The 16638-nt window shown below is 41.2% G+C and overlaps 1 protein-coding gene and 1 long non-coding RNA gene across 15 annotated transcripts in view; both read left to right on the forward strand.

Annotated features, from left to right (window-relative positions):
• Positions 1-16638, forward strand: part of SOX5 (SRY-box transcription factor 5) — a 947053-nt gene that overhangs the window by 5082 nt on the left and 925333 nt on the right. The gene's annotated exons all lie outside the window — the stretch shown is intronic.
• Positions 143-12871, forward strand: LOC132250192 (uncharacterized). Its single transcript, XR_009461826.1, has 3 exons — positions 143-2174; positions 6250-6339; positions 8257-12871. It is a non-coding gene; the product is annotated as an uncharacterized LOC132250192 (long non-coding RNA).

Consider the following 16638-nt stretch of genomic DNA (forward strand, 5'->3'; position numbering starts at 1 on the left):
CACGAGGCAGATGTAAACTGAGAAGAATTCAGGACCCATCAAAAACAGTGGAAATCAATTTCAATGGGATGTTTAAGGCAGGACCTAATTTCTGTATTTTTGGGTTGACATGCTTTTCATGTAACAGGTGTCTAAATTAATCTGTAATCTGTTTTATTCACAGAGGTGATTTGTTTGAATATTAGAATTTAATTCTGGCACCAAAAGTCCCACTAACATTAGTGTTAGATTTTGATGCTTTAATAGTATATGTGGAGGCAGGAACATATATACCCACATATTAGTCTCCTGTGTATAATGGACATAATTTTAAAATGGGGTTGGTGATTTCAGGTGCCTTGGTTTTCTTGATGCCCAGTTTGATATACCTTACAGTTTCCTAATTTTAAAATGACCGATATTTAGTACATTTGAAAATCAACCTATCTTAAAGTAAGTCAAGAAGGGTGCAAAAATCACTAGATCCTTTTGAAACTGGCCAATATGTGCACACATAATGTGCATGTTTGTGTAAGTATGGGTACATATTAAGTGTTTTGCCTGGATAAGGACATCAGGATCAGATTTTACCAGTCACAAAGGTGATACTGATTTTACCAGTATCACAAAGGTGATACTGTAGTGCTTATCAGTCAAACCACAAAGGTAATATTGCTTACCTGTAACCACAATTTACTTCCTGTGAAGGGTACACAGGCTCCTGTATTTAAGAATCATAGATAATTGATGTGAAAGATGCAATATTCCACGTTGCTCATCCACATCTGGAAGAAGATTGTGTGTTTAGTATATGGCAGATAGTGGGTCTGAAGCTGAGTCTTTTATAAGTCAAATGTAAACTGCCATTAGATGCAAGACCATCCTTGTTCTGTGGAACAAGCATTGACCACAGTCATGTCTTTGAGGGTGAGAGAGGATGTATATGTGAATCATGCTGCATACATTTTGCTGTGGTAAAGATTAATGAGTTCAAGGTAATTAATTAGCTCCAGTTTACAGGCATGAGGCCTGGCCCATGCATTATGTAGTCTCAAATTTAGGATGAGGTGTTTTTTTTTTTTGTTCTCAATGCAAACTTGTTGATGACATCAGTTTCAGGCCTGCTGCCAATAACCAACAAAGATAGAGTTGGAGTGGAAATTATTGAGGTAGTTGTCAGTTCTATAAAACAGTTTTGAATTGAAACCTGAAATTATATATAATGAGGCATTCCTATAAACAGGGTTGCCTTAGGTGAGTAACATTTTGGACGGTATGATGGAAGTTCTGCAATTGTAGGGGAATAATATTAAGTCTCATGAGGCAGATTACAAATGAAGGAATGCTGATGCATATATACAAATATATATATGTGAATTTAGTGCTTGTGAAAGGCAATTGATAGACAGTTCTGGAAACTGAAGGTCTCTATCCCCTAGAAAGGTGTAACAGATAGCAACAATGCAAAATTGTGTGCACTGCATTGTCACTGGGACCTCAACATTTCTCTGTAGAGAGCTCCTCGAGGAATAAGATGACACAGTCTACCCCAGGGGTCAGCAGTGTTTTTGGGCAGAGTGCCCCAAAACACCTGCAGGATTGACTTGTAAGATCTTGGCGTGCCAGGGGCAGATGGCAGGGGAGCTGTGAGGTGCCTGATTCTTGTCATGGCAGCACAGCCCCCGCCCCTTCCCCACCATCTGCCCCATGGCGCACATGCCAAGCAAAATGCCTTTGCATGCTACGCTCTGGCACCTGTTCCAGGGGTTGCTTACTCCTGGCCTACCCATTCAGGTCCTGATCCAGTAAAACACTTATGCATATGCTTTTATAGAAGCATGAGTAGAAGGATTGCTCACTAGAAGTTTAACACATTTGAGTGATGTGTTGGGTAGAGGACTTAATTCTTGAATTTTCTGTTGATACTGCTAATGAGAGAACTGATTTTTGTGGTTTCTGTTATTTGATGTCTTTTCTGTACCAGGAACCATAATGAGACCACCATCTCATTTCACACAGGTCACCAAGAAGCCTCAGATGATAGAGATATGCGATACGCTTTAATGAGGCAGAAGAAGGTGCGGGGAGGAGGAGGAGAACAAAGTCTTGCACTTTGCAAGCAAGAATGTTCCCTGTTTATCACTCAAACCCTGGTGCTTTGGATTGGTAGAGGAAGTGGCTTCTACTTGGAAGCTGTAAGTTGAAAAATGTATAAAAGAACAGAAAAGAAGAAAAAGATTCAAACGCTAATATGTGCACACATGTGTATGTGAGCATGTGTGTGCGCACACACACATGCACACAATTCTGCTAATGTTAATGGTATTTTATTTGAATTTGAGACACTTCTCCCAATATGTATATATTTTAGAATAATATTTGATTTGATTAAAACATCATTACTATCAGCAGGAATACATGTATAAATCCTTGCAGAATATGTTGAAAGTGAAGCATAAAGAATTAGCATTCAGAGACTTTAGTAACATTTCCACTGCACAAAGTTGTAAAACTTTCTGAAATCCTTGCAGGTGTTTTATTTCTACTGTCCTTTATTTTGGAATTCTATTCCTTTGCCCTTGTTAGGAGGCAAAATATTTGCAATTGTCTTTTTATTTTTTCTTGATTATATTTTAGTTTATTTTATGAAATATTTACAAATCTGAGTTCATTCTGTAGTCCTGGCTGGTTATTTTTCCGAAAGCCAATATTGTGTCTATGACATAAACCATGTAGTTCATGAACAAGCCAAAGTTCAGTTAATTTCAGTGAAAATGACACAGTTTATGGGCCTAATCCTCAACCTGCTAAAGTCAGTGGGAGTTCTGCTATTAATTTAAGTGGTCACATGAACAGACCTGATCCATCCCAAATTATATGTAGGGGGGATCAAGTCTTATCTCTGCCTGCAATTTTTGAAGGAGACTAAGGGAGTTCGGCATTCACTTTCCTCTGAAATTCAGTTGATTTGAAGGCATACTTTCCTTAGTAGGAAAATCTCATCCTCCCAGTGAAATTAGTGGAAGATTTGCCATTGACTTCATTGATTTTAGCGGGGCCAGAATTTTACTTACTGTTTTACAGTTCAAGAACTAGAGAATCTTTTCATTGACTTTGTATACCTATAAGCCCCTTATACTTATTTCTGATTAGTTTCCTTGTTATATAGCTTTTAAATGTTTTTGTTTTTCTGACCATTAATTGCTTTTCTGTGGAGCTGTGCACTTGTTTATTTTATGTTATTCAGTTAAGTACATGGTTAAAGAAAAATAGGGGGAGAAATGAAGACATGATCTTTTTTTTTCCCCTGAAAGAAAACATCACCTGCAAAATTCCTTTAAATAACCTACTATATAAGCATGTATGTTTGCTTACTTGAAAGACACACTATCTTCTTCTTTTAAACATTTGCACAGCAAAGTAATGCATTATTGCATTTTCATAAATAATTAAAAAGCAACTTAAAAGAAAGTAGGCCAGTGAAAAAAAGTGTTGGTTTCAAATTTGAGAGAAGAAAAAAATATTTCCTTCTCAACTGTAAATTCAATGAGATGGCATTAAATCCCATTGTCCCATGCCAAAATGACAAAAGATAAATATGACAGTGATAGAGTTTCATTTAAAAGAAAGGAAAGGAAAAAAAGAAGAAGAAAAAAAGATAGATTTGGAATGGTGAGAGGTTGTAAGCATCTGTTTTTTCTCTTAGTAAGGAAGACAATTGTGACCCCTTATCAGTTTTCAAGTGACAGAGGAGCAAATCTCTAGAGGTCCGCTTTTTGGATTTTCAGTACGACTTTCAATGCTGTGCTGAAATAAAGCAAGCTATTTTAGAACTGTGCATACGTTAGTGTTCTGGCACGGCATGATACAATAATGTGTGAAAAAGCATAAGATCACACCTTGGTGAAACTTGCAGATTTCCTGCATAATCTGACAGTGAGCTCTTGTCAGGTTTTGACTATATGTAAAGAGGGAATAACGTTTCCAGAAGCAGGGCACAGGGCTTGGGTGTATTTTTATGACTGTTTAGGGATTTTCACCCCCCCAGATATATGCCTGACTTAAAGCACTTCAGTTCCACTGAAGCCAATGGAATTACTTTCATAGACATTAGGGCTGGAAGGGACCTCGGAAGATCATCGAGTCCAGCCCCCTGCCCAAAGGGCAGGAAGTCAGCTGGGGTCACAGGATCCCAGCAAGATGAGCATCCAGTTTGCTCTTGAAGGTGTTCAATGTAGGCGCTTGAACCACCTCCAGTGGCAGGCTGTTCCAGACCTTGGGGGCTCGGACAGTAAAGAAATTCTTCCTTATGTCCAGCCTCAAACGGTCTTGTAGTAGTTTATGACCATTCGTCCTAGTCGTCATTCCTTGGGGCGCTCTGGTGAACAAACGTTCCCCCAGATACTGGTGGTCACCCCTGATAAACTTATAGGTGGCCATCAGATCACCCCTGAGCCTGCGCTTTTCCAGGCTAAAGAGCCCCAGGGCTCTCAGCCTGTCATCGTAGGGTCTGCTTCCCTGACCTCTGATCATGCGCGTGGCTCTTCTCTGGACTCTCAAGCTTCTCCACATCCTTTTTGAATTGTGGAGCCCAAAACTGGACGCAGTACTCTAGCTGCGGCCTCACCAAGGCCAAGTACAAGGGGAGAATGACGTCCCGGGACTTGCTTGAGAAGCATCTATGGATGCAAGCCAGCGTTTTGGTCGCTTTACTAGCCGCAGCATCGCACTGCAGGCTCATGTTCATCTTGTGGTCAATGATGACCCCCAAGTCTCTTTCTTGCATAGTGCTAGCCAACATAGCACTGCCGAGCCTATAAGGATGCTGCGGGTTTTTCTGCCCATGGTGGAGAACCTTGCATTTATTGGCGTTGAACACCATCAGATTCTCATCCGCCCACTTGCTGAGCCTGTCCAGGTCAGCCTGGATCACCTGCCTGTCTTCTGGTGTGGATGCTTTTCCCCAAAGTTTGGTGTCATCAGTGAACTTGGCCAGTCTGCTTCTGACTCCAGTGTCCACATCATTAATGAAGAAGTTGAACAGTATAGATCCAAGGACAGAGCCTTGGGGAACCCCACTGGTCACAGGACACCACGATGAGTGACTTCCATCAATTACTACCCTCTGGGTCCGACCCCAGAGCCAGTTTTCCAGCCAGTGGATCGTGGAGGACCCAAGGCGACAATTGGCCAGTTTCTCTAAGAGGTGATTATGGGAAACCAGGTCAAAGGCTTTTTTGAAGTCAAGATATATGACATCAATCTCTTCTCCCTTGTCCAGGTGAAAGGTCACCTGGTCGTAGAAGGAAATGAGATTGGTCAAGCAAGACCTACCCGCAACAAACCCGTGCTGGCTATCCCTTAAGATGTGACCTTAGAATCAGTTGTGTACTTAACTTTCTTGCAAAACTGGAGTCTCCTTTTTGGTTTATATTAAGGAAGATAGAGGAATGAATTTAATCTTTTAAATTATGTAATCAAAATTCAAAATTTGAAAAAAAAATAAGAAAGCCTAGATTACAAAAACCTTGATAATGAAAATGCAGAATATGAGCTGCAATAATTCTTCAAATGTAATGCTAATATTTCCCTCACCTAGCAGCGGATGCTCCAGTTTGCTGTTGATTTTAATGGAACTTTGAGAGAGAACTGGAGATTTGGACCAAAACATTAAGTTTTGGAGAAATACCTGGCCAGTCCAGTTATTGCTAGATACTTTCTGTGCTTGATTGTTCTTACGGGTTGTCAAGGTATTCAGGTGACCTGAAATTGAGGAAATGATAGGAAAATCAGCTGACAGAAGTTTCAATTTGAGGCTGACAACTGTACAAAGAATTTTTTTGCAGGATTAAGCCAAGACTGTGTAGGAGGTGAAGAAAGGCTTCCTCACCATCACCAACACATCTGAAAAGTTCAGAAGGGCAGAGATTTTTCAGGTGTTGATTAACCTGGTTAATTCAGATTCTTTCACTCCAGTGACCACAAGGCTTAGTGGTAATTCATAATATAAAGTGCAGCAGAACTCAGGTCTGGTATACTCTGTAATGGCAAGATTCAAAAGATGCTTGGGTTGGGTGTATGTGTCCTAAACTTTCTAAGAAAAAAACCCAAATTTCTTAATAGAGATGGACAGAGGTAAACTAATCAGTCCCCTTTTTCCCCTCTGGTGGGAGTGATTATGTCCCAGAAGTTACTTGTCCTTGGTGTATTATTAAACATAGTTGTGGCCACTTGGCCAAAACAATAAATGTCTGTCTCTATCCTTCTCAGCTTCATGCCATTCACAGCAAGGGTTGCATAATCTCCCACATGCAGGTGACACCCAGCTTTATGGATCCAACTCTTCCCTAGTCAGATCAGGTAAGTGACTTTCCTAGTGTTTAACAGAGTTTAGGGATTAGAGGGCACATCTATATGTGCCTTAAGGTGCTTTTCCTAATGCACATTAAATTTAGTACTTCCAATGTGAAGTACTAAACAAATGCATATCAGGCTGCCTTAATGCACAGTAACCATCGCATATGGTTTTTAGGTGACAACGTGCAGTAGCTATTTTACTGTGCTTTAACATTATAGCATGGTTTTTTACATGATGCTTTAATGCTCAATAAAATAAGCTACTGCACATTAAAGTGCATGTGTAGACACACCCAGAGAGGTCCAATTAATTGTGGCTTAGTCCAATTATGGCAGAGGTGAGGTCTGCAATGAGAGAGAAGGGAAACTGGGGTCAAAGTGCAGGATTTGCAGCATGGTTTCTGACTGAGTGGGTATGCTAGCAGTGGGTGAAAAAGGCTCAAAGCCTATGAATGGGGGAAGTCAGCACTAGATGATCAGAAACCAGTAATTTCTTACTGCTTTTAAACTTATGCATTTGGCCAGAAATTTGAGACCTCTACCTGGTCATCTGAACTCAGAGCTGACATGAGCAGGGTGTGGGGCCTGGGGCAAATCAGCCCATACGGGGCCCCACCTCTGCTCCTTTCCCATGGGCCCTGGACCCAAAGAAGCTGCTGCCAGCATTGACGGCGGGGGAGGGGGGTAGTGAGTGGCTGGATGTGGAGCCACCACTCCGCCCAGCTCTGTGCCGCCACTGCTCCACCCTGCTCCATGAGGCCCCCCAAAGTGTGGGGTTTGGGGTGGTTGCCTTGATTTGCGCCTCCAGGGACAGCTCTGTCTGTACCTTTGCATTAAATTGGCACCTTTGAAATTGGGTTTTTCACCCTACAGGTGATGAATAAACTTTGTTCATTGTTTGCATGGCTCTAGCACTATAGTATGTGAACTCCTATGTGACTTGGGTTGAACCTGTCTCATAAACTGGTCATTTCTGCCTGATCCTGTGGCAGTGCTGATCAGCTGAGGTACTTCAGCTAAAATGATGGTGGCTTAACCAAGGGGCTGTCAGCATGGCCCTGCCATTCCCTTTTGGGAATTTATTTTCCCTTGGGTCTGTCATGGGTACATTTCAAGGTGTGATGCAAAGCCCATGTGTGTTGTAAGACTTTTTTAGGTGTGGGGAGTAATTTTAGAGTATAAGAGGGGGCAAGTCGTTCTGTTGACACAGAGCCAGTATATAATTGTTTGATTATCACTTTATATTTTGTATTTGTGTGGACTATTGATCTGTCTTCAAAGTCTATGGAACTAAATTCCAGTAGCTTGATTCTTTCTGAAAGAGGAAAAATCCTAGATGTCTATTTAAAATGTTGGAACAAGTAATAGTGCTGGATGTTTTGTTCTTAGGTGATTAAATCCAAAAAGATTAGGGCATTGTGCAGAAATTGCCATCTTGCTTACTGAGTTACTAACTATCAAATTGGTGGTGACAGATGCTGGAAAATGTCTCTGTTTCCTAACAGTGACCATAAAGCAAGATGAAATGTAACAGATGCCATCTAGAATGCCAGCTACTGAGTTCTGGACCTGGCTCTATCTTAGTTCTGTTGGGGCTTGAGATAGTGCCTTAATTTCTCAGCTTCAGTTCCACTCCATGTACATGGGTATAAAGTACGTTAGAGGGATGTTGTAAGATTGTAAGATTTAATTTTTGTAAAGTGCTTTGAGATCCTGTACTAAAGTTATGAGGTAAATGAAGTATAATTAGCAATGGCACTTGTTCTCATAGTAAGGACAATTATTTTTCTTGGCAGTACTTTCTTTTTCTGGGGAATGATATTTATTTCTGTATGAGACAGATCTCAGGCTATATATGCTGGGGTTTCATTTCCTAGGATTTTTTTTTACTTGTTAACTGACAGGGTTTTTTTTTATTAGGTCCCATATTTGATGTCCTGTTGAAGAGCAAATGAAGCATTTTGATGCTATTTTTTGCAGCATAGAAATCTATGGTGATCGTGAGACGGGTACACTCAACCAGACCCTATTTGAAAATTATTTGCAGCACTGCTAACAACAAAGTACATATTTCCCCCCCGCCCCAAAAGAATCCAGCTTATCATGAAATGTTTATCAAAGCCACGTAAACATTGTCAACTGCTGAATTTTGAAGAGAAATGCTTGCAAAACAAAATGTATTGCAAAACAAAACTCTTTACAGTTAAAAAAAATTAGCTTGGTTACAGCCCTACTTGTTACCAACCATGCCAACATCTGGCAAGGATACGGAGATCTGGAAATTCATTGCTTGAAGCTATGGAACAGAGTGTTCTGATCCGACCTCAGTAAGCAGAGTCCAGGACTTGAACTGGAATCTTCAGAAGCAGAAGTCTTTAAATGTCTGGAAAATTGGCCCGTTGAGTCACCACGCAGGCACTAAAACAAAACTAATTTTAGGCAGGTCAGAGTTCAGTGATTCCCTCTGGAACCTAAAACTTTTTCCCCCCTCCTTAAAAAAAAATAATCTTGTGTTTTAAGTGAAAAAGGGTCAAAGTTGATGCACTGTTACAATTTTTGAATGCTTTCCCTTAAGAACAGCCACCCAGGCTAGGATTATCATGAAGGGCTGCTAGGCTGGCACTTCAGTGTCTGGGATAAAAATATTTTAAAGCAGTAAATGCAGTCAGTACAGAAGGAGAAAGATCCCTGAGAGCCTTCTTCAAGAGTGTGTGAGCTCAGGGCAGCAACTGCAATGTAATTTAGGGCAGCATAGGTTTCATAGCTTTGGAGAAGATTGCCTCCTTTTAATGTTTCATTGGAGGACTGTGAGATAGTAGTAATTTTAGGAAGGTGGTAGTTCTGTTTGTTTTACATTGAAAACTTCAGAATAAATAAAGAGGAACATCAACTGAGGTGGAAATGTAACTGGAAAACTACCAATGAATCCATTTCTGACCAGGCTCTAGATACAGCACAGGAAAATATGCAGAGGGATATTTTCATGGGGATGGAGCTGTAAAGAAACTTAGCAAACATCAGAGAAATCAGGTACGTACTTTCTAAATCAAGAGAGCACACTTTGCTCTAACGATCCATTTGGGAGTTAGATGCTCCCTGTGATTGGGTGATATGAGGCCCAACATAATAGTACAAACTAATTTCTGAGCAACTAAGAAAAGCTGGTGTTAATTTTACATCACTAAAGCACAGGTACTGTGAAGTACTGAATTTTCTCTTTCCAAAACGATTTAAGAGGAATGAAGAAGGTTTTCCCCTCCTCTTTCCAGTGATGCGCTTTGTTAATATTTTCTTCCCCACACGTCTCAGAATTCTTTTTACATTTGCAGATGGGAAGAGCAGAGGTTAATTTACCTCAGCAGGCTTGAATATAAATCCCACTTGTGTTGTGAATGGTTGTCTCTCTCTATTTCCTCTGACACAGTGGGCGCATCTACATGAGATGCTACTGTGCAGTGGTTATTGCACATTTTTTTAGTACTTGTATAAGCAAGTACTTAATAAATGCACAGTAACCAGTTAATGGGCAGTAGCACCAACTAACTTCTTTTAAGTGACACTACTGCGCAGTATCATCTCAGCACAGTTTTTACCATGTAATGCTACTGCACAGTAGTATCAGGCTGCTGTGCAATCAGCATCTTGGGTAGATGCACCCAGCAGACTAAGACAGGGAGGATTAGCTGGGAGAAACGGTACTATTATTTATCATTAGAGCAAAAGACTAGGAGTTAGAAATTCTGGGTACTTTTTTTGTCTCTGTTACATCGTCTCTCTGTGCTAGATCATAAACCCCTTCAGAGTGGTGAATAGTTACCCATCCAAATAGTATTTCTGAAGTAAGTTTACTCATGTGAGTAGCTGATCACAAATGGATGGAAAGAATTCATGATCTGATTCTCTGTGACCTAGTTATTATTATCTGTTAAGTAGCCTTTACTTAACTAGGTATGTAGGCTGCTGTCATGATGTGCAACATTTGTAAAATGCTTGTGTCATTGGATAAAAAGTGTGGCAGAAGTGGAGATTATTAGCAGACACCTCAGTCTGCCTTGATTATACATAAAGTTGTGTGAAGTATGTTTCCTTTTCATCTGCTTCAGGTACCCGGTCAGGGATGGGTATACTCTGAGCTGATTCCATCCTCCAGTTTATTGCAGTCCCATTCCTCTCAAGCATCAAAAGAAACTATCATATTTTATTTAAAAGATTATTTATTTTAATTGAAATTTAGGTAAAAATTACTGTCAGCAGTTACTTTTGCATTTCAGATCACAGTTTACAGCTCTTTGAATTCTGCATGTTTGAAGGAAAAAGAAGTGCTTAGGATAAGCTGAACTTGAATTAAATCATGTAGGCAGGTAACAGATTGAATTTGCAGTATGGCTCGTTTTGTGAGGAAAGTCAGTCAAGTGATGAGTAATGCTGAGCCAACTTGCATCACAACAGGAGGTGGTGCAGTTTTAGTGCAAGATATTGTGGTTCACTGCATCTTAATTATGGACCAGTTCTTCCAACTTGAGGGATGATGGTTCTGAAAAATAAATGCATTTTCAATATGTATAAACTCTATGGTTCCCAATCACGTAATTATGATAAACCTGGTACAAATGCTGGAATTTTCAGTAGCACTTATTCATAACTTGCAGATTATTACTTACAAAGTCACAATTTTACCTTTTATTTAAAAATATACTTTTTTTCTGCTACTGTGTGATGGAGGGTGCGGGGAGGGGGTGGGCAGGGGCAGTGAGAAGGAAGGTCTGTTGTGTAGTGAGGTCTGAAAGTCAGAATGCCTGGAGTTTATTCACAGCTGAACTACCAATTTTCTTTTTGATCCTAGAAAAATCACTCCACTGTTCCTCTGACAAGTTATCCTAGCCCAAGAAAGCTGCAGAGTATGTACATGCTGTGATACTCCTTTTTGTTTAACTGGAAATGCTTTTACACCTTAACTAGCTATCAGAACACAATGGGTCAACAGGATTGTTCTCTTTATCATGGAGCACACCTGAACTCTCTGCTAAGGTAGTGCCTATGATTTCTTAGCAAATATTCAACCCAGTAGGGAGCTGCAGAACTCACCTCCATCTTCCAAGGGTTAACAGTAACCTATAATAATAATTTTGTGACACAAAAAATGCTTCTTTTTATGCATTACCTATTTCCAGAGGCCTAATTTAGGTTTTGTATCAAAATGGATATCACAAACTCTCTAGCTTCCTGCTGAGAAGGAAAGTGCTATTGAGAGTCTTCTCTCTCTCTTTTTCTTATGGTGGCATCTGGGAGGGGTGAGGGAACAAGGAAGCAATTGCTCATATCACTAGTAGTAAGTATAAATAGTGGTGTAGAGTGGGCTGCAAAGGTAAAATAGTTTGACAGAACTGTTATATCAAGGCCTGACCCCTTTTTATGTTGTATTTGAGGCAAAATTTACTCTTCTAGCAAAGAAAAAAGCTGAATCTGTTGCATAAATTTATGTTTTAACCACACAGACATTACATGTACTATTTAAATTAGGTAAACACTGTGATATAGTATGATGGGATTACATATATTTATGGATAAATACACACAGATAATTACATCCAGTGATAGTTTAATGTACATGTCTCTTTTACAGGTTCATAAATTCAAAGACACTCAGAGTCAGGTTCTGTTGCAGAGCCAGATGAAACTTGTTTCACTGAAGAAATGGGTTTTTTTTTGTTGTTGAAAATGTTTAACTTTTGATTGCATTAAAAAAACCTTAGAAATCAAAACCAGAAATTCTTTTATTGAAAATATTTTTATTTTTTAAAACAAAAAATGTTGACTGAAAACATTATTTTAACACCCTTCTAGGAAACAGAATGGTATGGTTTTTAGATTGATTTTTATTGGGGAAAAACAATAATTTTGTGGGAAATTTAAATGAAGAAAAAAACCCATTAAAATATACTTACTGGTTGATATTCTTTGACCAGCTGTTTTCCACTGTTAACACCAATTTGTTTCACCTGCAGACCCCTATTCTATGCCTGGCTTCCGGACTTTTGCTTATAGCGGTGGACTTTGGAGTGTGAAGTTCTTATTTGGCAATCTGTTGTTCCCTGTTCAACCAGTTGGTCACATAGTTCACTCTTATTTTCTCTTTGTGAGGTTGGAAAAGGAGCCTAAAACTATTCAAACCGTCCCCAGGAAAGTTATTCTCCTCTTTTTTCGTCAGTGCTTTTTAAAAAAGGGTTCTTGGAGTTCAAGATCTTACCACTGTTTGAATTTGGCAAATTCAAACAAATTGAAGGGTTGAAATATGGGATGTATGAGTTCATGGCGCTCACCTGGCCTGTTTTAGGCAATATAGGCTGTGTGAATATAGGCTGTATATCTAGGCTGAGTGAATACTTTGGGCACATAGCTTTCCGTACTAGGTTTTTTCATTTGTAAATACTGTGATGCTGCTATTAGAATGCCTCAGTTGGACCACGTACTTTGTCTGTGCCTCTGTTTCATTTACAGTGCCCTCTGGACACTGATAGGAATAATTTTGCACAGCCATAAGGGGAGTCTGAATAGTATTTTTTTTTTTTTTTTTTTTTTAGGGTGTCTCCCTGTAAACATGTTCCTGTACTCACAGGTTGGGACATGAGAGGGACAGGGAAGTAGAGATGTTGGCCACCTTCCTTCTGTGTTCAAGCAATAAAAAATGCCCATCTATAATTCAGAAATATCATGCAGCACCTGGATTTAAGTGGAGGAAGTCAGTGCTCCAGCCATAAATCTGAATTTGCTTCGACTTTGGGGATGTCAGAACAGATGTTCTGACTTTGGGGATGTCCTTCCTCTCACCCCCACTCCACTTTGTGTTTTAATTTCCTTCGTTTTTAAGAAAGTATATTTTTAAATGAGGTGGGGGAGGAGAGTAATATGCCACTGACATGCTTTGGGATCTGAAACTCCTTTGGACCCCATAGGATGTCAATGGACTCATTAAGATTTAGCCAAGTTTTATGCATTATTCATAATATACATTCACAGCATGCACCCTAAAGACTGTCTCCTGTGAATGCTTAGTCAGGATCATTTGCATTCTGTATTATGGATCTATAATATGGAATACATTTAGCCACATTTTGTGTATTATCCTTTATACATATTTCCAGCATATATTGTTAAAAACTATGCAGGAAATGTATTTAAACAATAGTGTGTGCTTGTGTATTATACATCCTTAAAACTCCTGATGAAAATTAATTATTGCGTATGTGCAATAGACAAGTTCCTCCCCATTTCTCCTTTTTATAGCTTCAGTAACATTTTAATTTTACTTTTCTAGTATGGTTTAGGGCTTTTTAAGTCTGGGCTGATATTTTACAAATTTTTGTTTCCGGTATAAACAAAAACATTTATTTTTGAAGTGGAGGGTTGGCAGGTGATAAAACATCAAATTGAAGCTGAGATGTTTGATAATCATAAAGAGCTGTTTGCTGCGAGCTTGTTGTAATCCCATGAACATTCTTCCTGCTGTACATGACAAGACGAAAGAGTCAACAAACTGCCACATCAAAAAATTAATGTTCTTCTTGTCACTGGATGTGCTGAAGCTTTTCTTCTCTTTTCTCAACCTCTCTTGATGTCAGAAATAATGCCTGGATTGATCCAAGTATTACCACTAGCCTACTGGGCAGCCCAGGACAGGTTACTTAATGTATCTTTGCCTTGGTTTCCCTACCTGCTAACTGAAGATTTTACTGTAGTGGATTTGTGAAGAGTAATGGGCTAATGTTCATAGTTTGCTCTTTGCACCTGATGTATCCTTAGGTTAGTGCTCTACCGTAAAAATTTGGCCAAGCAAGACTCAGTTCATCTGCAGTACTTTCCCTTTACCTGAGGAGGACTCCATGTAGGCCCAGGCTGGAGCTGGGTGGAGATTATCTTCCATGTACAGAAAATGAGAGAGAGTATTTTTTCTGTAGAGGCTTTCCACTGTGGGATGTAGGAAGGGCTTTCCAGGCGCTGTTGGAAGCAGGCAAATGCCTGTATGAAAATCTGCATTGAAACTATGCTTCTAGATATAAAGGAGGACCCTGAGACAGTGCAAAGCGCAGGGTCTGCTGGCACATTCCAAAGATTGGCTTGTATCCAGGGGCAGCCCTCATGTGTTGTCAGCAGGGTGGAGAGGAATGCAAACCCAAACCTCATGGAGGAACTACGAGGTACTCCATGCCACTTCTGTTGGGGAGGGCACAGTCTTTATTGCATAGGCGCCAACTTTTATTTTTGATGGGCGGGAGTGGGAGAGAGACTAAGATAATGGACAAGTGGTAAGTTTTATGCAATTCAGGTGACAGCTGCCTTCCTGAGAGGGGGCCAGGGCCCTCAGGCCCCCACGCACTTAGCACCTCTGCTGTATTATTATGTCATGTACAGGGCCTAACTTAACTTTGGCAAGATGCATTCCAAAAGGGAATAGCCAATGTAGGCTGGGCCTGAATCATCCTTAGGTTTATTTATTTAGTCCCAGTGGTTTCTTTAAGGTACCAGATAGTATCCATATGTACATGGTCCTGTGTCCTGCAGCAGGCTCAGTAAAAATTTTGTTCTGTAGTTTACTACATGGAAACATTTGACTCTTCCATGGAAGTGACCACAGTCCTTTTTGGTCAGACATTGTCTAATACTGCACAGTTTGTTGTATTTTTGTGTTTAGTAACCTGGCAAAAGTTTTTAGAATGTTCTAACTCAGGGGTAGGCAATTATTTGGGGCGGAGGGCCACTTACCCAGTTTTGGCAAGTTGTTGAGAGCTGCATGGGTAGCCCTGCCCCTTGACATATGCCCTGCCCCCTGGTTGCCATCTTGAGACCGAAAGTCCCATCCCCTTAACCTCTGACCTTTTCCACCAGAAGGCCTTCCCTTTGCCCCTGGACATACTCCTTTGGGGAAGAGGGTTTGTCATCTAGGGGAAAAAAATAAAAAAACTAATTACTAAAAATCAAACACCCATAATAATATATTTTAATGTAATTTAAAAAAAAATATTTTTGATCTACATATACAGCATAAACACACACAAATCAGAAGTTATTGCATAAAAGCTCAAAATGCAGTCTTACTTGTATATTGTGGGAGGTGTGTATGGGTGTCAGGGGTATGGGGTGGGTCTGGGGTTTGTGAGGAGTTATGGGTGGGTGGTTATGGGGTTTGTGGGGATGTGTGTGTGTAGGTATGGTATTGTGGGTATGGGAGCCACGGGATGCAGAGCAGCCGATGGGTGGGCAAGGAAGTGGGGAAAGTGGTGGCAGGGGAGAGTGGCAAGTGGAAGTGATCAGGTGTGCAGGAGCTTGTGCAGGAGCCCATCTGTGGGGCCCAGAATGGGGTGGTAGGAGCATGGGGTGTAGGCAGGCAGGGGCCTATGTTAGGAGTTCCCAACCTTTTTATACTATGGACCTGCAAACTGTATAATTTACAGATTTAAATTTAATTTACATGTTTAAATTTCATTTTTATGGGGGTGTGGGGTTGTGAAGATTGGATGGGGTTGGGACACTGGAGGACCCTGCAGGGGAGTGGGTTGCACAGGCGGTGGCCCAGAGGGACCCAGTTGGGACTTCCTGGAAAGAAGCGTCTCTGCTGCCTTTCCTAGAAGCAAGCATCAGAGCCACCTGCCTGTCTTCCACCCTGGGCATTTCCCTGCCCGCATTCTCCTGCTCCCAGGCGTGGGCGGGGATGGAGGGTCCTGCCTGGCCTGGCACAGGCCCCAGTGCACGGGCAACACCTTACTGGGCTTAGTCATGGTGGCAGGAACGGGATGGGGCACACAGAGCCAGCTGCCTCCCTCTCGGGGCTGCCCTGCCACCCACACATCACTACTGGTGATGGAAGCCACGGCTCCTGTCTGGCTGCCACGTGCCTGCATGCTCCCAGCCCTGTGGCATGGGTGGGGATGACTGTGAGCAGCCCTGACCCCTGTGTCCTGCACTCGCCTGTCCGGGATGAGCGGCGGCGACGGCAGGGAACAAGCTGCTGCTCAGCATGGGGGAAAAGCAGCCGCTTTCCTTCCTGCTGCTGGCACTCCCTGCGGCAGCCATCCAGGCCTCATGTGGGGTTGTCCTGCCCCTCCGCTATGTCCCAGCCGCCTGTGGGGCAGCAGTGGCAAAGGAGAGCAGGCACAAGCAGTGCTGCATGGGCTCCAAGCAGGTACCACAGGGAGCACTGGTGGTGGGAGGCAGAGGGGTTGCTTTTCCCTTCCCTGATGCAATTTTTCCCCCCTCAATAATAATAAAAGGAGGTTTTGCAAAACATCTTCACTTTTTTAAATCAGC

This window comes from Alligator mississippiensis, chromosome 4, assembly GCF_030867095.1.
Source record: "Alligator mississippiensis isolate rAllMis1 chromosome 4, rAllMis1, whole genome shotgun sequence".
Classification (NCBI taxonomy): Eukaryota; Metazoa; Chordata; order Crocodylia; family Alligatoridae; genus Alligator; species Alligator mississippiensis.